The 24,135-nt window shown below is 41.6% G+C and overlaps 1 protein-coding gene and 1 long non-coding RNA gene across 5 annotated transcripts in view; one reads left to right on the forward strand and one right to left on the reverse strand.

Moving 5' to 3' along the window:
- Window positions 1-24,135, forward strand: part of DLG2 (discs large MAGUK scaffold protein 2) — a 1,592,593-nt gene that overhangs the window by 1,402,770 nt on the left and 165,688 nt on the right. The window lies entirely within an intron of this gene.
- On the reverse strand, window positions 1,442-7,808 carry LOC109306809. The gene is made up of 3 exons (XR_002100119.1): window positions 7,798-7,808; window positions 5,697-5,702; window positions 1,442-1,522 (listed from the first exon to the last, which is right to left on the reverse strand). It is a non-coding gene; the product is annotated as an uncharacterized LOC109306809 (long non-coding RNA).

The raw sequence follows: 24,135 nt of genomic DNA on the forward strand, positions 1-24,135 counted from the left end.
TCTTTTCTGGGCCTTTGTGCCTCCGTAACAGTATTATGGAATGGCTGTTTTCATCCTCAGCCTTCTCTTCTCTGGATAAAGCATTTCTTCCAATGTTGAAGGTCATGTTTCTGGTTCTCTGATTAATTTGTTGCTCTCCTCTGGACTCCCTCAATCAACTCCTCCTCTGACATACCTGTCAATCCCACTGACTTCAGTGGGGTTGCCTGAACATTCCTGAGAGCAGAGCGTGGCCCTATAATAAGAGCAATAACACACGCGTTATTATTTATTATGAAGTAATAATAAACCTTTACCTGAGAGGATTCCAAAGAACATTACCAAAACTAATTAAGCTTCAAGCTAAAAGTAAATTCAGGAACAGAACTGATAAGTCTTGATTTCTGGGCCCCATCAGATGTATTCCTCCCAAGATGGCCATCTTTTTTTAAGTGCTCACCTCAGCTCAGCATTTGTGAAAGCTTATTCAAAGGTATTTAAAAATAACCAAAAGTGTAATATGATAGTGCATCTTTCCCCATTCACAGTTGCACGGAGGTTGTACTCCAGTTAAAAAGTGCCATTCGTGTCTTCTGGGGTCCAGGAAAATTGTGAGGAATGTATCAAATGTAAAAGTCCCTTAGATTCACCCTGGTGTTTTCAAACATAGCTGGCAAAAGTCATTTCCACTGAAAGTTGAATTAATTGACCTGATTTGGAGCCAAGTCTGTCATTTTGTGCAGCTTCAGCATCTTTACATGGTGTGCAAAACTACAGATAATGTAGTCTTGCAGTCCTATGAGAAAGGAGCTACATCTGACAGAGAAGTTGTTTCTTCCCTTCTTTTTGGAGTAATTCCTCACTCTGATGCTCTTTACAAACATGTACAGTGTTTCATGCTCTTGCTATGAACCAAGACCTTGTAGTGGTGGAGAGGCATGTGTGTCCCAATAACACTCAGAACAGTGTTGCCCAGAGTTGCTCCTGGCAGGGTAACCCAAGGCCTGAAGGGAGGTTCCAGGCAAACCACAGTCCAACTCCAAGCTCTCAGTGGTGTATCAGGAAGAAGAAGATGTCAGGATTTTAATGGCTGTGAAGATGGAAGAAGAGTACAGCAAAATGGAGGTCTCCTATCATTTAGAGTTCCCCCTCCTCCTTCTCAAGATTGTGTGGTTTCCACACACCAACTTCCTCATGTTAAACAAAGTCATATGCAGACTTCTGTCATATGAAACAACATGCTGTCCTGTACCAACCTGCAAAACCTTGATGCAATGGATTGGTGGTAATGGAGATGGAACAGGACTTATGAATCCAGTAGTCTCTAGCCATGAATCTTCATGCAGGCAACAGTAGCCTCATGGTTGTCTTGCTCAATCAAGCAATGAGGTGCAATTCAGCAACTGCTACCATGACTGAGTAGTCCTAGTCACTCTCCCCTCTTGCTTGTTCCACTTGGAAAAGGGGCTAGAAAAGGTGCCCTAAACCTAGGCTGTCTTATCTGCTCCTGGCTGAATAACCACATCCAGTGTGATCACTCTCTCTGTGGTCAAAAATTTCATAAGAAGACAACGATTTTCTCAACATGAAATGTTCACACCTTGATAGATAACCAAGAAAATGAACAACCAGAAAGAAAAATTGCCATCATCTCCAGGGAGCTATTGAGATACAATATTGACATTGCAACTCTGAGTGAGACCAAACAACTAGATGTGGGTCAGCTGAGGGAAGAGGGTGGAGGCTACCCCTTCTTCTGAAAGGGGAAACTGACCCAGAAAAGACCTGTTCACAGCATCAACTACATCATAAAAAATCAGATCATCAGTCAAATTACAGAGCTCCCTGTGGGCATTAATGAACATCTTATGACCCTTCGTCTTAAGCCCAGCAACAACTACTCACAAGGAAGACAAGATATTTCTCCTTGGTGACTTCAGTGCCACCACTGGACCTGACCTGGAAGTCTGGAGTGACACCACTGAGAAGGAAGGGGTAGGGAAAGCTGACTCCAATGTCATCCTCCTGAGCAAATGCTTGGAACATGGTCTCGTCATCACAAACACTACCTTCAGACAGAGTGACAAATAAAAGAACACTGAAGACACCCTTGCTCTAAGTCCTGGCAAGTCTCAACTATGTTATTGTTAGAGCCCGTGAGCTAATCTATGTCCATATAATTCAAGCCATGTGAGGAATCGACATTTGCTAGACAGCTCACCATCTTGTCAGGTCCATTTTGTGCACCCAGCTTGCTCTGAAACACTGAAAACAACCAAAAACAATGCAAAGGACTCTCAACATGAAATGTCAAGACATGAAGATCTATAAGGATCTCCAACAGTGTCTCCATGGAAAGTTCTCCGCCCTGTCCACAAATGAAGGCAACATTGAGGAACTCTGGAAGGGATTTAAAACTACCATTCATATGGCCTGTGCTGAATCCATTGGCTATACCACCCATCAACACCAAATTTGATGAGCATGACCCCAAGAAAAGTGTCAGGAACAACATCAGGACCAGTATATGGCCTTCAGTGACTTCACTAAGGCTTCAGTGACTTCACTAAGGCTTTTGATTCCCTCAATTGAGAAGCCTTGTGGAAAGTACTGACCAGATTTTGATGGTGTGAGACATCAATTGTCATTCGAAATGGGGTCAAGCATGGATGTGTTATCACCACAACTCTGTTCTCCATTTTTTTTACAGTTGTCTTGGTCCTCACTGGGCATCAACATAGCATTGGTGGGCACAAACCATGACATGGCAGCTAGATCACTGTAGTGATACACTCACTCATTATAGTGCATTACTACGCAATGTAGCAGGGAACTGTGCTTCCGGCATGGCACAATAACAATAGTGACAAGGGGGCACATGTAGACATGCCCACTAAGAACCACCTTTCTTCTGGGATTGACATAGATTGTCAAATGGACGGAGTGCTTTTCAATCTGGGATGTTCTCTCAGTCAAGGACCTAATTACTCAAAACAACTAACCATCCTTGACCTTTAATACACTGACAACTGCACCATCCTTGCCTACACTAAGGAAAACCTTGAGACCATGTTGGATCTTTTTGGAAAAGCCTTTGGGCCTCTTCCTCATCATTGAAAAGACTAAAGTGCTCTATCAGCCTGCCCTGGACCATGAATGTGACTCCCCCTCCCCAAAGTACCATTGAGGGAAAGACCCTGCTGGTAGTCGATCACTTTCGCCACTCAGTAGCCACTTCTCTCAGAAAATGAACATTAAGGAGATCCAGCACAGGATCTAGTTCACAAGTAGCCCCTTTGGGAAATTGCTTCAGCATGTCTTTATTCATCACAATCTCCAGAAAGATACTAAGATGACAATGTAGTTGTCATCATCCCCACTCTCCTCTAAGGATGTGGAATGTGGGTGACCTACCATCATCATCTCAAGAGCCTAAAGAAGGATCGCCAATGATGCCTCCAGAAAATCCTCCCATGAAATGGGAAGGTCACCATACAAATGCCAGCATCCTTGCTGAAGCCAATGTTACCAGCATTGAGTTGATGATTCTCAAGCACCAACTTTCCTGGACTGGACATTGTGTGTGGATACCAGACTCTCAACTCTCAAAACAAGTACTTGATGCCCAGCTTTGTAAAGGCTCGAGGTCTTGCAGTGGCCGGACAAAATGCCACAAGGACACATTGAAGGAATGCCTCAGAAAAATGGATGCTGACATCAAGAACTGAGAGGAGCTGGCTGCCAACCAAATCCAGTGGTTCTGCAACCTCAGCCAAGTGACACCCCACTTTGAGATAAAGTATCTTGCCCTTGAGCAGAGAAGAGAGAGTGGAAGAAGGAAGAGGAGAAAAATCCTAGCTTATAGTCTGTTTTCCCCTGTAGAAAGATCTGCAACTTCTATGGACAAGTCTCTGGTTCAAGGATTGGGCTCTTAAATCATCTCAAGACCCATTTGTAAGCCATGGTAAAAATCATCCTCAAACTGAGGGATTGCCACCACTGCTGATGGTGTTCCTGGCTAGGAGTTACCCAGTGGAGTGACTAGAAGTCATGATAAACTAACTATTTGTAGAGTGGCTGGAACATATAGCTGCTGAGTCTGTTACTTGTTATCACTTACTTTCATGCCTTGGGTGTGCCTCTGCAGACTGCAGAGTACTGTAGTGTAGACATGTTAGCTGAGGCTCCAGAAGCAAGCACGAAACAACTTAGCCCATGGGGAACCCATTAACTTGTTTGTAGATAGCATCCGGTATTACACCGTTCTGCAGTTTGCAGTGTGAACAGAAACTTATTTGTAGCCTTTCCTCCCTCTCTAAAATCAAAAAGGACAGAAGAGGGAAAACTGTAAACTAGTTTACCTGCCCCAGGTCCTGTACTTTATCTCCACCACAGTAAGTATGGTAGGGGAAGGAGTGCAGCTACTTCAATTAGAGAGCCACAAGAAAGGTAGGCCTAAATTCCACAGATTTGTGATCCAGGCCTAGACATTCCTGTTTGTGCCCTTCCATTACCCCTTGACCCTTGGACCACAGCCAGTCCCTTTTTTAATATTACCATTAATTCTTTCATCTTATCTGCTTTGTTCTCTGCTGTGTTTCTTGTACTTTTATCATGGGGTCTACATAGCTGCCACCTTCTCTGGAGGGGAATAATTGCTAATCCAAACACCATTAATGTCTCAGGCAATTTTCATCACTGGTCTTAGGGGAGTAGAACATAACACTCCTTTGCTTCACTCCTTCCCCAAACCAGCTATGTACCCTTACCCGCAGATCCAGTATATATCCAGAGAGTGCTGCAAAACTGGCTGCTGCATCCTTTTATTCTGTGCTGATATGTTAGCACAATAACTCCCTTTGCCTTGCTTAGAAGGAAGTGAGTGTGGGGCCTTCTGTTAATTAAAAAGAATATGCATAAAGATAGCTATGTAATTGAATCTAATATTTTGTTTCGTGCAGCATGGGTTTGCAACTACTTTTCCAGTTCATTGCTATAGTAAGCCCTGCATGATTTGTCCTCTGGCTTCAGTCTCAGGTGCTTGGCACCAGAGATGTAACCCATCTGGCTTTAAATGGAACAAAATAATTAAAAGAATGGAAAAATAGAATTAAAGGGAAAATGAACCTTGTCATCATAGTTCCCAATTCTCTTGAACAACTGAGGTAGTATCAGTTGCCTAGGAAGAAAGCATTCGCTTAAGAGCTCAGGTTGCTATTGAAAAATCCTTAGGCATTTAAATAGATGGATATTACATTCCAAGCACATGAGACAGCAATTCAGGGATGCCACAAATGACTTTCAATTCACAGGCAGGCAACTTCTTTGAATGCCCAGTTTCTGGGGAGCAGGATTCTGTCATCTTCCTTCTTCTTATCAGTTCTCCTTTATTCCTAATAAGTCAATTCATATTCTGAGACTAGGTAGCAGCCATCAAGAAAATTCTGCCTTGTTAGCCAGTAAATCAGCTCTTTTAGTCATCATCATTCAATTGGAGACACTCTCTTGGGTGCCTATTCATTCACACCCAGCTGAATATCCCACCTAATTCGGATTTCCTGATGGCATCTCAGATCTTGCATTAGGAAGATGGACAGAGCCCTCATCCATGAAGAGGGCTTGAGACTGCATTGTGCACTTGAAGCAAAAAGGAGATGTTACTTGAGGGCAGAAAAGTATTAACATGCAGAAAATATTATCACAGAACTAACACTTACACAGTCCTTCACATCTTCAAAGCACTATACAAACTAATTTACTAATTAATTTAAATACACAGTTTTATTCATTTGCACTCATCGTGATAAATCCTTTGAAAAAAGAAATGAAATTCCTGTTTAAAAATCTTTCTTAAAGGGAATCGAGTAAACTGCACTGAGAGGAAATGAATTACTCTGTAGCCTTCCTTGGCAATTACATTTATTTACATTGTTGCTACTATTTATACTGCAAAGCACCATAGTTGTATATAGCTTATAGCAATGAAATCTTGCGCCTGACTCTGCTGAAGAGGAAAAATTTTCCTTGCCTATTTTGGAGGGCCAGATTCTCTTTTGGATGCAGCCTGCATGTTTCCAAAATTTGCAATCTATTATGCATTAGATGGGCTAACAGTAGCATGCAAGATTAAAGATATAGTCTGTTTGAGTCATATGCAAAATTCTCACTGATCTCTGCTGGAGTGTAATGCTTGAGGGAGTGCTGCACAAAAAAATGTGCAACAGGAGAACGTTTTGATCTTATACCACGGTCCTGCAGAAAAAATGCATCCTGAAATTCTGTGAGACCACTGGTGTCCTCCTTGCATGTTGCAGAATTGATTAGCTTTAGCTCTATATTTGATACAAATCAACCTAGTGCTCTGCATTTCCAAGATTCAGTAAGTTTCTGCATTAACCTGGAGCTTCTAGTCTTGCTTTTCCCAAATATTCTCACTTCAACAATTCCTTTCTATATTTGTCAGACAGAGCTTAAATATAAACTTATATAAGTATTACACAAGAAATGTCAGGCTCAAAGAAACACACAGCTGCATAGGAATTTCCATACTGGATCAGCCTAATGATCTCTCTGGTTCAGTATCTGGTTTCCGGCTATAAACAGTACCAGCTACAGAAGGTGCAAAATATGGTTCACTAATTAGTTACATGCTTGTGGAAACTGTTACTTTCTAACTCACGTTAACTAGTGGTTAGCCTGTGCCATGGACGACTGGTACCTCTTGAGTCTGGGGGAGCACCTGCAGAAGCTGCCGGCAGCGTCAGCAGCAGGGACAGAGCTGACGAGCACCTGCAGAAGCCACCAGCGCTATTGGCAGTGGGGATGGCCCTGTCGGGGGGCACCTACCGTCTCCCCCCATACCCACCTTACCAGTCGCCTATGGCCTGTGCCCAGAAGTCTTAGCTTACTATCCCTTCCAAGAGTCTTGGATTGATTTTTTCAAAATCCTTGTTTTTGTAACTCTGGATGTTCTGTTAGCCAGAAGTGTCCAGTTCTTCCTTAAATCCTGCTTAAGCATGTAGCCTTGACGGTGACTCCTACAGGTGAATGGTTTGAAACAATATTTCTGTTGCTAATTGTGAGTTTGTTGTCATAATAGCGAAAGAAATAAAGGATTACCAGGTGTGGGGAACAGAGTGGTGAAATCTTCTTCATTACATCAAGAAATACTAGTATGTGTATAATGGGTACAGCTGAGTAAATAATGTATTTTTCTATTTGAGTACAGAATTAAAGAAATGGAGGGAGGGGGAAGTAGAACAGTTTGGGAAGCAAAATGAAATTTGTGGATATTTTAATAGCACAGTGAAAACAAGAAAAGAAAAAGAAACCCTGAAAAAAATTGTATTACGCCTACCCAAAATATTTGGCTCAACCTGAAGCAAATTTTGAATTTATTTTAACTGTAAAATGTTTGAAAACAAAGTCAAAGCGTGTCATGTCAAAATGTCCAAATTGTTTGGCATTTGTAAAATAAAATGTTTTGTTTAAAAATTGCCAAAATGAAGTATTTCAGCACTTGGAGTTTGGGGGTTCCCCTTCGCCCCCTCCCCGCAACCTATTTATCATATTTGACGTATGTTTGGGGGGAATCTGCAGTTGTCCCCAACTGGAAACTTTCAGCAAACTTACAATGATCTCTGATCATGAGCTAGTAGCTGTATTACTGGAGAAGTTTGCCCAGGAGAAGGAGGTCAGCGTTTCCGTAGAAGATCCTAGTTTCTGTTCCTACTTACCTCAAACCGTCTCAGGGTAATGGAGGTACAGGCTCATATCCAACTGCCCTTTAGCTGGATGCTTGGCACTTAAATGGATAACATTAACATTAAGTGGTCCAAAGTGTATATAGATTTTAGATCCTCTGCCCTCTGTGTAGTTCACCTTACTCTTTTGATATGCTTTGAACAAAACTACTCCGAGCTCTTCCTGTTCCTTCAAGTAAGTTAAGTGCCCAAACTATTAATTGCAATACCCCTTGATGCTGGAGGATGAGTTGTCGTCCCTGGGCTGTGGTCCCTACATCTGCCCCACTGCTGTCTTTGCCTTTTATACAATTACTGTTAAATGAAAAATGCAGAAACTCCACTAGGGCAGGAGCAAGGGCCAAAGCCTCCTTTCCAGGGCAGTTCCCATCTCACTGATCCACAGAGCAGGGCTCCCCCCTTGCTCTTACTGGCTCAGTCTCTCTTCCCCTATTCTCTTACCAGTGGCCAACTAGAACTGGAGAGTGAGCTGTCTTGGCCCTGTCTAGCACATGGCATAGTAGTTACGCCGCTTTGTTGGAAAGTGGGGCATGTAGATTTAAATCACACCTGCCTAAGAAGAGACCTAGAACTGGGATCTCCCAGAAGTGCCTTAACCACTAGGCGGAAAGGCAGAGGAGCCTCCTCATCCCCCCATCCCTGTCATGGCTTTTTCTGTGACTTGTACCTGATCTCCTTTGGGGACTAGAAACTAAAATTGGCTTGCATGGCCTGAAAATCCACTTACGTCATTAAAGTGTCCTTTTTAAGTCCTGCATGGAGCTGGATATGAGCTATGGTGCCTCGTTGTAACACCCTAGGTGGCTTGGAGAGCATTTACTGTTGGCCCACATTTTTTTCAGTTGGGATTCCTGGAATTTCTAGACATGTGAGAGCAAATTTTGCTTAACTGCAATGAGTGCCTACGGTACTGGTTGTTATGTGCCCCTTCACTGCCGGGAGTTATATCCTCTCAAAGCTTCTCTTCACTATCAGAGCTTTTAACTGAGTTCCTCCTTCAGCTGAAATGGTAATTACTTCTGTTATTTAAACGGACTGTCTTGGTTCTTCCCTTGATGCAGTACGAATGCACTCTAGATGGCAATTGTACTCTAGATGTCCACCCTTGGTAGCCAGAAATTCATTACAACCCTTGTGTCTTTAACATTTATAATGCCACATATCTGAGCAAAGTTGTGCTTTGGTCACAAATGGGAATTTCTCTTTTGCCTTTATGACTTAAACAATACTTGATCTGTAGGATCAAGAAAGCAGCTTTACAGCCATATAGGGTTTGTATGTTATGAACCATTCTGGAAAATAGGTTATGCTCCTGAGCCTTGTCAGAGATGCAGCCAGCCAAACACTGGCAGCCATACATGATTTTCACACATCTTTCTACAAAGTCAGAGAAGATGCATTTGAAACGCAACATCCCAGAACAAAATTTGTATCCCAGCTTGGAAGACTGTGACTTCTGGAATTAATGTATGCCATTGATCAAGAGTAAAGTTGCCTTTATATTGCTCAACTTTAATGGAAAATGAGGCTAACTGATATCAGGACCATGTCAGCTATAAAATGCCTGTAGTGGAAAGATAATGGGTAAATCAGTATGACATGGTGAAAATCAAAATTAAATGTGAGATGAGGTAGAAGCCTGTCTTGGTATTGTGTTTCAGGTATCACCAGAGCCTGTTGACCGTACGTATCAGGAACATGTAACCATAAAAGGCTGCATTACTCTGAATATTGGTCAGTTTTACAGCCGTAAATAAATATTGATTGAGTGCTGAAGTCAACATGTGTTGGGTAACGAGGTTCTGCTCTTTCAGACAATTATTTATTTCTGTCCATTGCATTAAGCACGGTTATTATAGCAGTCTGTGTTGTGTCGGGTGATGCACCTGTTCGGAACTGGACAGCTGAAAGAGACAGAAAGGAAACATAGTTGCACTGTGTTTGTTGAAGTACAGAGCAGGAAAACTTAAATGAAGCACAAACCAGATTCTAGTTCCCATACTTGAGCTGTTGTACAAAGAACTACCATAATTTGCAAGTCAAATCTGTAGATCAGTAAGAATGGAATTTGGCTCCATAAAGTAATATCCCATGGCATGCATCTTCCCACTGGCTTGTCATCGAGCCAGTGCCTGTCACTTGGAATCTCCTCCTGCCCACATTGGATTATCCCTTGTTTTGTACCTCTGGGGAATCCAGCTATTGAAGTTCAGCTGCCTCTCCCCTCCGGAGGTAGGCAGAGCCTTCAAAATCAGTGCTCTGATCAAGTACTCATCTGTCCTTATCCCCCTCCCACCATCCCCACCTTCTGCCATCCAGTTGTGCACAGCTTGTCCTTCATGGAAGTCCTTATTTTAATACCCAGGACAGCATGCAAAAGTACTGCCCATAGCTCTGGCCTAGAGTGACTTGTCAAACTAAGAACTGAGCAACAAATGAGGAGTGAGGGGGAGAGGGGAAGAATATGTAGCTGAGAACAGGAGAGAAGGAATAAATATAGAAAGACTCACTTTATGCATGAAATGAGACACCATGCTCCTACATTGGTTTCTGGTTTGAATTGCCATGCAGGATGCATTTGCATTCCTCAACCCAGTTGTTCATGGAATAACATTGTAATGATGAACAACCATGTATACAATTGTGCAGCAGCTATTCTTGCTTACCTTAAAAGCTAAAAATCTTCATCTTGGTGCCAAAGGTCAATGCAGCTCTAAAGCTTGAGGAGTGAAAGGATCTAGATCTGGATCAGGCTACAGAGGGATCCTCTTTGGTTTGCTGACACTTCTGTACAGAAGCAGGTGTCACCCGCAGGGGAAAACAAATGGGAATTCATCCTCAATTAATACATAGCCTCCACTCTCATCAATGCCTGCATCCTAAGCATATGTGGTGGAGGCCGGTGCTTAATTAAAATATGCATGCAGATCAGCTACAATGCTGGTAATCCTGTTAGCAAATAGTTTATTGCTTTAAAGATTATAGTCCCAAGCTTACGTTAGGATCCAGTAGCCAAGTGTCCTGGGCGCATACGGATTCCATCAAAATAAATGCAGATGCTGGCTCAGTTCCTTATGCACAATCAGGTCCTAAAATAACTAGTTCAAAATGTCAATTATATCACTCATACTTTAAGGAAGCAACCAAACTAATTTCAAAGACCTTGTGTCCAGTATTGGATTTTATAGAATACTAATATCTAAAGAATATAAAGGTAGATAACCAGTTCTTTCCACTATGGCTCTCTGTAACAACGGGCAACTTTGATTTTCTTCCCGTCTTATCAAAACTGTCCCAGATGGCTACTTACTTTCTGTGGTAGGGTTTTGGTAATCCAGGAAAAAGGCAGTGGTGATCCAGGAAAAATTCTTGCTTCTCACATGCTTTCTTACTTGATATTATCAAAAACATGGCCTGTTTGCTTGGTAAAGGTTAAGTATGAATCGCTGTTGTACTGTACAGAGTGATTGACAATGCATTTTCTTACTGTTTAAATTAGTTCTATCTAAAATGTTCCCTTCAACCTTGTGGTTTATTCTTTGACTATTTATTTTATTTTGGTTTTGTTCATTAAAAAAAAGGTCAAAGTCTGCTCATAAAAGAAGCTGTCTCAATAGAACAGCAAGGAACATTATAAATATTTGAAAAGTATTAATAATAAACATAATAGTTTGCTAAGAACCACCTTAAATTTGCACATAACATTCAGTAATTAAATTGCTTTTAGCTTTCTGTGTATCTGATCTGTTGCTTTCAGGACTGTAGGTTGTGCCCACCATTTTCCAAGAATTTGTATGGATAATTTCCATTTGGGCTAATGGAAGTTATGGATCATGTATCAGTTAAATACAAGAACTGTATCTTTAAGGAAAGAGCATTTGATGAAGGTTTAAAAAAACCAAGAAAGCTGTGTCTATTTGTGATTGGAAGAAAAATGCAGTATTAGACTGGGCTGTTTATTTGAAGGAATATTTAAGAGAAATATTTGCATCGAGTATCGAGTTTGGGGTTTTTTTCTTTGAGCTTTATGTGAATGTGGTTGATGATTCCACCTTAACAAGGTGTGATGATTGACAGGTGGAGATGTTGCACAGAGCCGAGGGTGGGAGTGTATTCTATTGGTTTGTGCTTGTACATCCTGAGCACCAATTACTGTCATTGCTGCCAGCACTGATGTGTTTATCAGGATGAGTTATAGCAGAATATATGTACACAGGCAGTGTGTATGCTGGATGACCATCCCCTGTGATGTAAAATATGAGAGTCTGGGAGCTACCGTTTTATAATTCATCAGGTTCAGCAACTGAATGTTGTTGGTTGGCTTAGTTATAAAGGCAAGTGTGAACTGAACAGCAGACAGGAGACTCTTGCATTAAGAATCTCAAGAAGCTGCATTTGGTGCCTGGTCTCTGCTTTTGTTCAAGTAGCTTCCGTCTTCGGTGAGTGATGTGGCTTCAGTTGAACTAACGCTGTTAAATAAGGTTGGTAAACCTGCCTCCTAGTTACAATGCGAGTTTTGCTGTTGGAGGTTCTTGTCTCTCCGGTTGTCTGGATTTTAAAATAATTTCAGCTGGTTACTTTTAGTGCCATAATATAATCTAGAAGGGGGGGGGAAAAATCCGATAATGAATTATTCACTTCGGTGGTGTGAGGCTTTATGTCGAGCTAAAGTTACTTTTCCTTTTTATTCAGTGCTGTGGGTTCAACAAAGTGGCTTTGAATCAGCAAATGTGTCTATCATTAAATTGTTTTTATTAACAGTTAAATAAGAGCAAGTGCTCTACCTTTTGTAACAGGAGGAAGGAAGAAAGCATGCTAAAGCCAGAAGCATTTACAAATGCCAGCCTTTTAAGCAACTCCACTGCATGTGCTATTTCAGTTTCAACGTTAAATCTTTTGTATGTAGCGAGGGACTGTGAATGATTTCTATTGTAGAGATTATTAATTAGGTGAACCGGAAAATGGTAGCCTCTGTTTTTGTGATAATAGGCTCAGGATCACGTTAAAATGAATGATTCCCCATCTTGCATAACAACAGTACTGAAATACATGCAAGATGAAAGGCACAAGTATATTTTAAAAGGAAACTGTGAGAGCATAGTATAGGATACCTATATAAAAAGAAGGATATTTTCTGTAATTTATTCATTACTTTGTGAATATTTCAGTAGTTTCCCACCTTTCCTTTAATTATTACTTGCGTCATATGGACCTTTACATTATATAAAGCCAGATGCTTAAATATTTATTCATGTCATCCCTTTTGTAACCTTTAAAGATTATTCAGCCCCAAATGGGATTTTGTTGCTTGTTTTAACCAGAATGGAACAGAAAGGCATAGTTTACCAGAAAGAAGAACTCCCTGCTATGCCATATCAGTGTCCCTCCTCCAAACGGACTGCGGGCAATTAATGGCAGTTTTACTTTTCCCATTTTATATAGCAGAATTATCCAAGTGGCAGTTGTCTCTTGCCCTTTTCTCTTTGCGATCTCCTCCTTTCTGTTAATAGGAGAAACAACTTTGCTTTCTCAAAATATCTAAAGGGCTTGGAAGAACAGCACCTGTTGTCTTGTTGCTTTTATTATCAGTAATCTGAGAGAGACTGTATTTCCAAGTCCTGTCAGCTGTTACCAGTTCAAAGTCTTTAATCTTGAGTCATTTCAACATGTGTTGCTACTTGCCACTTGGAGAAATAATCCACTACACCAGTTCGGTGTGGGTCATCCAGGTTTGGGGAATATATTGTTTTCTACACCAAAGAATCGCATTTTGGCACCATTTCTATTTATAGAGAGGGGCTTTCTAAAATAGAAGGCTTTACCTCTGATTTTTCTCAAAATACATATCATTTTCAATTATTCGTTTATAAATCTGCTTATTACTTAAATATTGTCAACAAGATCACTGCCCCATAGCCTACCAAACTAAGAAAGCCTCAGATTATTTTATAAAATAAGGCATTCCTTTTATATGTTCATGCCTCTTTCAAGAATATTTTTCTTCTCTTTGCACATGCTGTTTAATTTACAGGGATATCAGAATAAATTCTCTTGAATCTTGAGCTTCTGGTTTTATGAATTCACCTTCTTATGGGAGTCTCTGATATTGTAATCATCCATGTAGGTATTTTATATTGTGCTCTATGCCAGGGTGGTATTTTGGCAATCTGAGAATGCTAACCATAAAAATATAAGTACTGTAATTCAAGGCGGAGTAATCTGGGCATGAAAAGTAATCAGAATAATAAAGCGGGGAAAGTTAACATAAGGTATGGGTTTGTAACCACTGTGGACACCAGACACTCACTTTGCATCAGGTAAGTCAGGGATAGCCAATCTGCAGCACAGGTGCCACAAGTGGTATGGGCAGCCTCTGTGTGTGGCACACGACTTATTGGGAAGTGGGCAGGCAGGACAATGGCAGATATGACAGGGAGCAGAAAGCAGAGCAGCAGATCTAGCAGAGAGCACAGGGTAAGGAGCAGAAAGCTTAGCAGCCAATTGGGTAAGGAATAGGGATCAGAGAAGCACTCAGGGAAGCTGTGAGGCTAATTTGTGGCAGGTAGGGGATGAGATAACGCTGCTTGCTCGCTTTGCGTGTGGGATATGTTATGGGGATTGGTTTATGGATGAAACCTAGCTCTCTGAGGTTTCATTCAGATAGGGCTAAGGCAATGCAGTTTGAAGCAACCAGAGGATACAGCAAAGATGACATTTCATTGAGGGTGTGTGCCTGCTTCATGTTACCACTCCTCACGATTGGGGAGCATTGCATTATTATATATGATCAGTAACTACGAAATAATTTTTTTAATCTCTGTCTCACCAAAAGAATGCAATTTTTTTCATTGGGCTATAGACCCGCCTATCAGAAAACGTGCTTTGTACTTTCAGCAGTAGGCTACTGCAGTGTGCCCTGTGAAGGGCCACTCCTTACATCAACAAGGGAGTTGAAGCTGGTACAAAACAGTTAAGTAGAGTACGTCAGTGGGTATATATGCCATCAGTACTCTGGGATGGGTACTGGTGGCATATTGGCTTCTGTGGGGAGTTTAATTTGGCTTAGACCTTTCTATTCCAAGTCTCTCTCATACTTTGTCTTCATGTTGTAGTTCAAATCGGCAGAGGTGCCTGAGTTCAAGCCACCTCCAATATAAACTATGAGGTTTCTGGCAGGACTCAAATGATATCGGGCTGTTACTCTGGAATCTAGTCTTTCCCTTTACCCAGGATGTCCCAGATCTGTTGATCTTCAGGGAGGCTGCAAGACCCATCTGTTTAACCAAGCTTTAAAGAAGGGCACGGAGAGGGCTGTCATTTGTCGAGGAGACAGATTATTGCCTAAACCTGAATCTATTCTCTATTTGATTTCATTGTTTTAGGTAAGGACAGCTAATAGGGTTTTTATGGGATTGTATTTGTGAGGGTGTATATGTGTGTATATGTGTACCCACATGTGAGCACATTCACACCCTTCTTTTAACCTCAAGTCACCTTTCCCCTAGACATACAGTATACATTGAAAAAATGAATGGATGAAATCCTGATGGCTCTTTTTATACATCTGAGTTGAAGTTCATACCTAAATACAGAAAACGTTTATGCAAAGGACTATAAATGGTATATTCCATTATTTGCTTTGATGTTATTGAATGTTCATACTAATAAGCATTGTTGTGTGTTATGCTTTACAGTATTATCCAAAATCTATGACATCTACAAAACATTCAAGAAATAATAGTCCCCATAGTCCATTTTCAAGAGGTAGTATTTCTGGGGAACAATTGGTTGTAATTATAACAAAACATATGATCACCTGCACTGGAAGTATAGTTGAAGTAATATTTTTTTTAGGGAGAAGGGGATGAAATTTAAAGATTATAACCTCCCAGTAAAAAAGATTATAACCTCCTAATCAATCAATTAATAAATAAATAAATAAACTATTTATGTAAACCCTGACAGGCAAAGAATCACCTCTTCACCAGGATCACCAGGATTATCACATATTCCTTCCTCCTACTGTTGGAAAGAAATGAATCTGAAAAATAGAGTAATGAGAGAGTAGACCTGTGAACGCAGTGAGCTCTGCAGTTATGAGTACATGTCCTATAGGGTAGAGAGCCCAGACAAAAGCCTAAGCCTGCCAAGAAATATCCCTTAGTTACTGAATAATTATACAAACACCAAAATTTATCACAACTTAGGGGTGAACTGAGAAATCTCAAAGGTGTTAAACTTAATCACTTTTGAGATGTGGTTGGTTGCTTGATTTTGTAGTAACACCCTTTGTACTGCTATCTGAATGCTTTAAACTTCTTCCCAACTAATGAAAATAGTCTACGGGAGACCAAATCAAAAAGCAACCCTTCAAAGCAGTCCACCCTGTCTTGTTCCTGGAAGTAGCTTATATGACCAAATACATAGGTCTTACATTTGATTCAGAAACTTTCCAAACCAAAAGAGCAGGTTCCCAGCTAGATAGACTTTACAGCTGATTCTGCAGAAAACAATACCAGGCATAAATAGGAAGACACAGTCAACAGACCATATGTACTCCGGTGAGGCACATAAAAGGGAGTAACGTGTGTTCGCGCTCATATCTGGGTCACTGGAGATGTCCAACAACACAAGCAAATAAGGAAATACTGAGCACAGGCTTCGGAGTCTTGTCCATCTCAAGAAATGAGCTAGCTGGCACTGCTCAGTACTTTGAAGGGTAGCCTCAAGTAGAGCATGCTACTGTAATCTACACTTGAGCTTACAAAAGCATAGACAACATCCTTGAAAAATAATCATACCCTTTGCCCTAGTTGTACATGTTAAAGTTGCTTTCCTGCCAGTATATTATCTATGTAGCAGGGACTGGTAGTGAATCACTAGCTGGGCCCCATAATTCTGAGCCAGTATCCGACATACATCTCCAACAGAAGTTGCATGAAGAGCTGCGGTACATAACTCTAGACTACCAGTTCTGAACTCTTTCCATATTACAACCGTGTGTTACAAAAAGAAAATGTTTTGGAAAGCCCCTTGCATATGCCCACAAAAGAAAGAAGCTGTAGTTACACAGCCCACCAGCGGAGAATCCCTGCTGCTAAATGTCTCTCTGCTCCCACATGTCCATGCGCCCATGCTACACACTCTCTTGTCTGGAGTTTGATGATTATTGGGTGCAGAAGCCATCCCTTGTCATCAGGGGCAGATCCTGAGGGGAGTGCAGTGTCATGGCTGTACCCCGTTTTGGATTGGACTGCATCATGGGAGCATCCAGGTACTTTTCTAAGCCCTTGAGGGAAGTGAAAATCCCCCTCCTCACTTCTTCCCCAACCATCCTCCCCCTGCTGCTGTTGCTTTTCCCGCTTTGCCGGGGTGCCAGGGCTGTTCCTGTTTACTCCAGGCAGCCTTCATGTGGTCTGGGCTCAGCTGGGGAGGGGAAAAGCGGCAATGGAGATGGGTAGGAGAGATCCCCTTGCCTATGTCCACTCCCAGGGTTTGGGATATGAAGAGAGGGAGCTACTCTCCTACCTTGCTGTTGCTGCTGTCCCTGTTCCCAGATGAGTCTAGCCCTAGCACAACCTGGCTGGGGCGGCAGGAATAGCTCTGATACTTCCCCACCCCAGAACATGTGGAAAGCAACAGCAGCAGGCGGGAGAGAGGGGAGGGGAAGTGAAGGAGAGGAGAGATTTTCACCTGCTTTAGGGACTTACAAAAGTCCCTGGAGGCTCCCCAGGGCAGTCTGCCCGCATCAGTGGGGGTGGAGGAGGCTGGCAGCTAGGTGTTCAGCCACCCCTGTCGTGCTGCCGTTTGGAAAACCTGGATCCACCCCTGCTTGTCATAGTAATCGCTCCTATGTTGCATTAGACGCAGTCGTTGTCTCTTGCGGACATGGTGCCTGGTGTTCTATCCAGTGCGGACTTCAAGGGCCAGATCCTGCTGCATCTATGACATGCCTAAGTGCAGTCCTATTCTACTCGCTCGAGTCCCTGTAAAACCATGAATGATTCTGTTTTAGCAAGGCAGGAGTGTAATCTGGGCTGACAACAGTTTTAAAAGACTGCAAATTCACTTCATGTTTGGATCACAATGGACAGTGTTTTGAATTTGAAGGATCTGCCAGCTGACAGAATAGTGCACGGGGTGTCCCGTTCTAATTCGTTGCTACAGTTTATATGAAAATGGTTCTTATTTGAAAGACAATAGTTGGACAACAGAAAAAAAAATTGTAAGCATAGTTTACAATACTATTTGTGCTAGGTCTTTAAAAGAGATTAATGCGCCAGAGTTTGAGCTGAGCAAATGCTAATTTAAGAACCCACTATTATCCCCTTTTTGTATTGTGGTAATAACCTTTAACGTTATGAAATAATAAAGAACTGATTGAAGTGCGTTGAATGCAGCTACATACTGAAACACTGCCATTAAGGCATGTTTTTAGCATGCAGACTGTAATCAGCTGAATTGAATTTTTTCATCCATAGTTATTTATTTCTCTGTTTCAAGTAAACTGTTGCTCTGACAAACGTTTTTGCCCTGTTTAGTAGTGTGTGTTCAAGGGGGTATCAAAACTAAACAGAGCAAGTAGTTATCCCAGGGTGCAAATCTTTCCAATTAGCTTTAGCTTCAAGTTCATAAGATAATGAAAGACATTACACAATGAAATAGAATGCTTTATTTCTTACAATAAACCCTGCCTGAACCCACTTGAAGAAGATTGCTTTTCACGTAAATATAAATGGTCAGACATATTTTTATATTGCATTTCATTCAGTGCACGTTGATTTACAGTGTTGTTTATTTAAACCACTCTCTTGTCTCTCTATATGACCTGTTTCACCGTAACACCTAAGAACATCGTGCCTGTTCATAGACTTATCTGCACATGACTCCACTATTCCCCCTTTACAGGTGGGAAGCACTACAGCACAGAAAGAACAAGTGACCTGTCCAAGGTCCTGCAAACCATCCTTCCTTTCCCCCATTACCTCTCAAACACCACTCTGACTTTAGCCTCCTATCACCTGATAAACACTATCAAGAGAAAATAACGTAAGAGAACTCAGAATACAAATGTCCTTGAAGATTTTCATGTGGAAGGCATTACAAAATGCAAAGTCATGTTATTAACTGGCACTCATGCAAAATTGAACTTGTGGGATTGTGATATCAGACGTTTTCTTCGTTTCCTGTCTCCCTCTCCTTGCTGAATCACGGTCACAAGAGGGTAGCAGATCACATACTGGAATGGAACGAGTCTGACAGTGGCATTGTATCTGGCACAGGGTAGCATCTCTAATGAGAAAGAGATGTACACATCTGTAAAACTAGCCATGTATGTATCGTCAGGAACAGATTCAAACTAGCAAAGCATCCTGCCCTCTGCATCTGCATGAGATACCGAGGGAATGGAGCATGAGAGGATGGAAATTCATTTTCTCAAGCCCTGTTTTTCTCTCCTAGAGAATGAGATCCATATATTTTAAATATATGATCCATATATTTTCATGCTAATAAGCATTGCTGTATGTTAGAATGTGCCATTATAATCATCTATTATGAGCTCCCACATATCATAGATCTTACTACTTCCATTAGTAACTCTGACATCAGGTTGAGCCCTGATGTCAACCATTGTGCCTGAGCCTAAAACAGGTCATCCATGGTGCACACAAGCATTTGCTGCACCCAGTCTATGACGTGGTGGCTTACTTTAAGCAGCATGATTGTGCATTGGCAGTGGCATGTGCAGATGTTCACCAGTGCTGGGAGCCATGCCAGGAAGGCAGTGCAAGTAACTCAGGGTGGGAAAGGGAAAAGGGGGCAGGTGGAATTGGGGATTTTGGCAGGTTGTGGGGGGGGGGAGGGGAGGACTGGTGGGTCCACAAGGTGGTTGGTAGGTCTACAAGGGTTCATTGTCCATATTAAGATGGAGGGTCAAGGGGCTAAAAATAGCCTTAGGGAGGGCACAGGAGTGAATCCCCAGGGTGGGGATGAGTGGCTGGACTTTCCCAGCCCTAGGAACATGTGCAGGCATTCACTGGATTGAGCTAGCCCATTCCCGATCCAAGTTAGTTTGCCTCAGGTGAACTAACTTAGATTAGGTCCATCATTTTTGGCTTGATTTAAACCCCTCAAACATCTGGACAGATCAGCATTTAGATCAGCCTAACCCTAGTTAGGATGATATAAATATAACCTCTGTACATACCCCAGTCTTGAATTATAGATTGTAAGTCATGGAGTATTCACTGCATCCTGAAGTAAGTTGTTTCAAAGGCTTAACTACCTACACTGCTTAAAAAACAGTGCTTTTAGTGCTAATCTACATTTATCCAGTTTTCAGCTATTTGGGTTGTTTTAATGTTGTCCAGTGAAGAAAAGGCCTCTCTCCCACTAAATATCTTCTCCCTGTGTCTGTACTTATTGAGTCTGACTGCTTTCTCTTTCTTAAGCTAAATAGATTAAACTGCTGAAGTCTTTCACCATAAGGCAAGTTAGTGGGTTTGGGGGAGAGACAGAGGCAGGCCATGCATTTCACTTGTTATAGATTTCTTAGTAGAAATTAGAAGGAACTGAGTGTACATTTGTTAAAGATTAACCTGTCAATCATGAATTGCCCTCTGGCTTTAGTCCTGCATGAGATACAGAAGGGGAATTATTACAATAGTTCATACCTTTTGTAAACCATCCAATGTACAGTCTTGGGCTGTGAGTATTTGTTGAAAGCAGAAGACAAGAAAAACATTTTGTAAGAGAGCACTAGCTTGCATGTTAACTAAGCTCATGAGAGCACATCTGCTAATCCCTCAAAACTGTTTCATGTGCCTGTACCCCACAGTAGATTCATATATTGTCAGGGGCTGGAAGGGACATCGCAGATCATCGGGTCCAGCCCCCCACTCTAGGCAGGAGGACAACTGTGGTTAGGTGACCCCAGCAAGGTGACTGTCCAGTCTCCTCTTGAAAACCTCCAGGGTAGGTGACTGCACCACATCTGGAGGGCGTTTATTCCACAGTCTGGACACCCTAACTGTGAAGGAGTTTTTCCTGGTATTAAGCCTGAAGCAGCCTTCCAGGAGTTTGTATCCATTGCTCCTGGTCTTCCCTGGGACTGCCCTAGTGAGCAGTTGTTCACCGAGGTCCTGATGCACTTCTCTGTTACAGCTATAAGCCGCTATTAAGTCCCTTCTCTTCTTTAGGCTAAAGAGGCCCAGGTCTCTCAGCCTTTCCTAGTATGGCTTGCCTTGCAAGTCTCTAATCATACGGGTGGCTCTTTTTTGGACCCTCTCAAGTTTTTCCACATCCTTATTGAAGTGCGGCTCCTAGAACTGGATGCGGTACTCCAACTGCGGTCTCACCAGTGCTGAGTACAGTGGGAGTATCACTTCCTTAGTTTTACATGAGATGCATCACTTGATGCATGCCAGCGTGTTGTTTGCCCCGCTGACCACTGCCTCACACTGATGGCTCATATTCATATAATGGTCAATCATTTGCCCTAGGTCCCTTTTGGTCATGGTGCAAGTCAAGCTATCACCATTGAGCCTGTATGTATGTTGAGGGTTATTTGCCCCTGGATGGAGCACCTTACACTTGGAAGTGGTAAACTTCATCTGGTTCCAGTCTGCCCATCTCTCCAGCCTGTCCAGGTCCACCTGTATCTGCAACCTATCTTCTGGTATGACCACACTCCCCCATAATTTGGTGTTGTCCGCAAACGTGGCCAGAGAGCTTTTCACTCCCCCATCCAAATCATTGATAAAGATGTTGAAAAGTACTGGTTCAAGCACAGACCCCTAAGGAATACCACTGGCCTCTTCTTGCTAGTAAATAAAAGTTAAACCAGAGCAGCTTACCTTGGAATGAAATGGCTGCCAAATCACCCCAGTTTAGTTTCCACTTACTGTAGAATAACAAAACTGTTAAAATGGATCACCATGAAATGCAGAGTTTTCTCATAGATCAAGACAATTCTTTCATCTGTCCCTAATCAAACGTACCCATCTGTCCCCAGTTGAACTTACACAAATATTTGACTGGCTGTTTAATTATCTGAACTGGGGTGAATATTTTTCTCTTTTCAGCTTTGCAAATTGTCAGAATAGTTATTTATTTTTAGATAAAATGTCTGGCTGCCAGACCTCACAGAGGATGGTTTTCTGGAGCTACTGTAAACTGCTACACCAGCTATAGTTACCGTTTTGATTTTAATATACAATTCAAGTATCTTGAGTTGAGAAGTTATATCCTCTCAGTGAGCTGAGCCATTCCCCAGTTTATAAAATATAGAAAGGCATAAGCAATGGGCTTGAAACGCCTAAGAATTGATTTGGATCCTATTTGTACTTCTTCCAAAATAGGTGAAGGTACTTCTGCCAATGGGTGAAGGTACTCCAGTCCAAAAACTGACTGAAGTGAGACTCGAATTACCTTGTACATCTGGTTCAAAGTTCTGGAGGGCTGACTCAGCACTTCACATTCAAAGGGATATGCACTTTACCAAGTATGAGTATTTGAAGAACAGTAGGTCTTTCAGGTGAATCTGCAGAAGTCAGAAATTGTGTTTGACCTCTGTGATCATTAAAAGTCAAATAGGATTTCATTTGCCCACTCTTCAGCGGGTAGGATTATACCAGTTGGTTGACTGAAAGACACCTATGAGGTTGCTGCTGCAATCTACTGATGATGTAATAGAGCATTACACTTGCAAAGCACGTCAAGATCCTTTAGGGTAAAAGGCAATATAAATGTAAATTATTTTAGTATATAATGTGGAGGATGAGCCATTTTTCAGAGACCTTTGTATTACTTACTGGAGATAGATGAAGTTAAAATTTGATCTTGGAATTCTCTTTCATCTCTATTAAGTGCGATTTTTAATATTAATTAAGCATCCAATCCTGTAAGTGGATGAATGGTCTTATCTCCCAGTGCCAATCAGATACTACAGTGATTGGGTCATATAAATCCCTGGTGAGACTGGCTCCTTGCAACAGCAATTCCCTAATGTTTCGTTGTACTTAAACTTTTTTGCGTTTGATGAGGGCAAAAAGGAAGACTGGCCACAAATTCATAGGGGATTGTTCCTGAGCTTAATAACAATGCTGGCAAATACGGTAACTTTCATTGTAATGGATACCCAAGTGAATTACCCATGATTTATTTTTCTCAACCTGCAATGCAGCCTACTCCATAGTGGAAGAGAAAGTAGTAATTTGCCACCCAGCACATCACACAGCGATCTTCCTGCAGGGGATGTTAAGCCAGATCTCTTTTTTTTTTATGCAGTACCATGAGACCTTCCTAATGTCTGTTTAGAGAAAAGGGGCACTTGGCTTTTAAGTTCTCATTCAAAAGATCCTCACTGAATAAGCTTTGTACACCTTGGTTCATTTACCGTGGATTTCAGGTTCAGTGGATGCTTCTTGGGATTTGAACTTGGATTCCAAAGTCCAGGTGTTTCACATGGAGAGCATTTGCTGTCACCCCTTGTACTAAATGCCAACAATTATTGATGATGATTATGTCATTTCTGTATCTCAAGAATTTTTATGATTATTATAAATCTCTGAAAATGCTGACAGACCCTTAGCCATAATGGCTGTAGTGGGCACAGCCATAATGAAGGAATCTGCTATTAAATATAGCCAAATATTAAATCCCTGTATTGTTGTACCCAGTTGCTCAGTGGCAGCAAGACCAGCAGTATAATGTGAGCCAGGGGGCACTAGCTCAGCTAAATGTAATATTTTTATTTCTGTCTACTAATGACCTTTCCACTGCATAGGACATAAGTTGTTAAATATGCATTGGGTTGTCACTGTAGTTTACCAGCTGTGTACTCTGTAAAGAAGCAGTGTATTTTGCTAGTATGTTGAAGCCATAGCTGAATATAGTTAGAGGGAATCACTCCTTAAGGGTCAAGCCATTACATGCAAAGATTTCGGCGGCATGGCATTCAGTGCCTACTTTTGAGCAAGTCATCCACCATTCTTCAGATCTGACATAAAATGTGTGATAAATATGGCTCCAAGAAGTTATAGGATACACATCAGCATTTGTTCAGCTCCTTGACAATGTAACACATTACTACTGCTTAATTATATTTTTGTTTTTATTCACGATGTAGCATAAATGACATGTCTTTTGTCCAGGACTCTGTCCTCTTTATGTCCATCTGCCAGTACATTGTGTACATTTGGAATACATTTTGATCAAGAGGTTTTGAACAAGAGTTGTACATGGGAAATAAAAACAATTCTGTCTGTATTCTGGGGACAGGAAACTGTCACAAATCAAAGAATCTCATTCACTGTTCAACATCTTCATCAGTGACTTGGATGACGGGGTAGAAAGCACCCTGTTCAAGTTTGCTGATGACACTAAGATGTGG

This window comes from Crocodylus porosus, unplaced genomic scaffold, assembly GCF_001723895.1.
Source record: "Crocodylus porosus isolate Cpor-Errol unplaced genomic scaffold, CroPor_comp1, whole genome shotgun sequence".
NCBI lineage: Eukaryota > Metazoa > Chordata > Crocodylia > Crocodylidae > Crocodylus > Crocodylus porosus.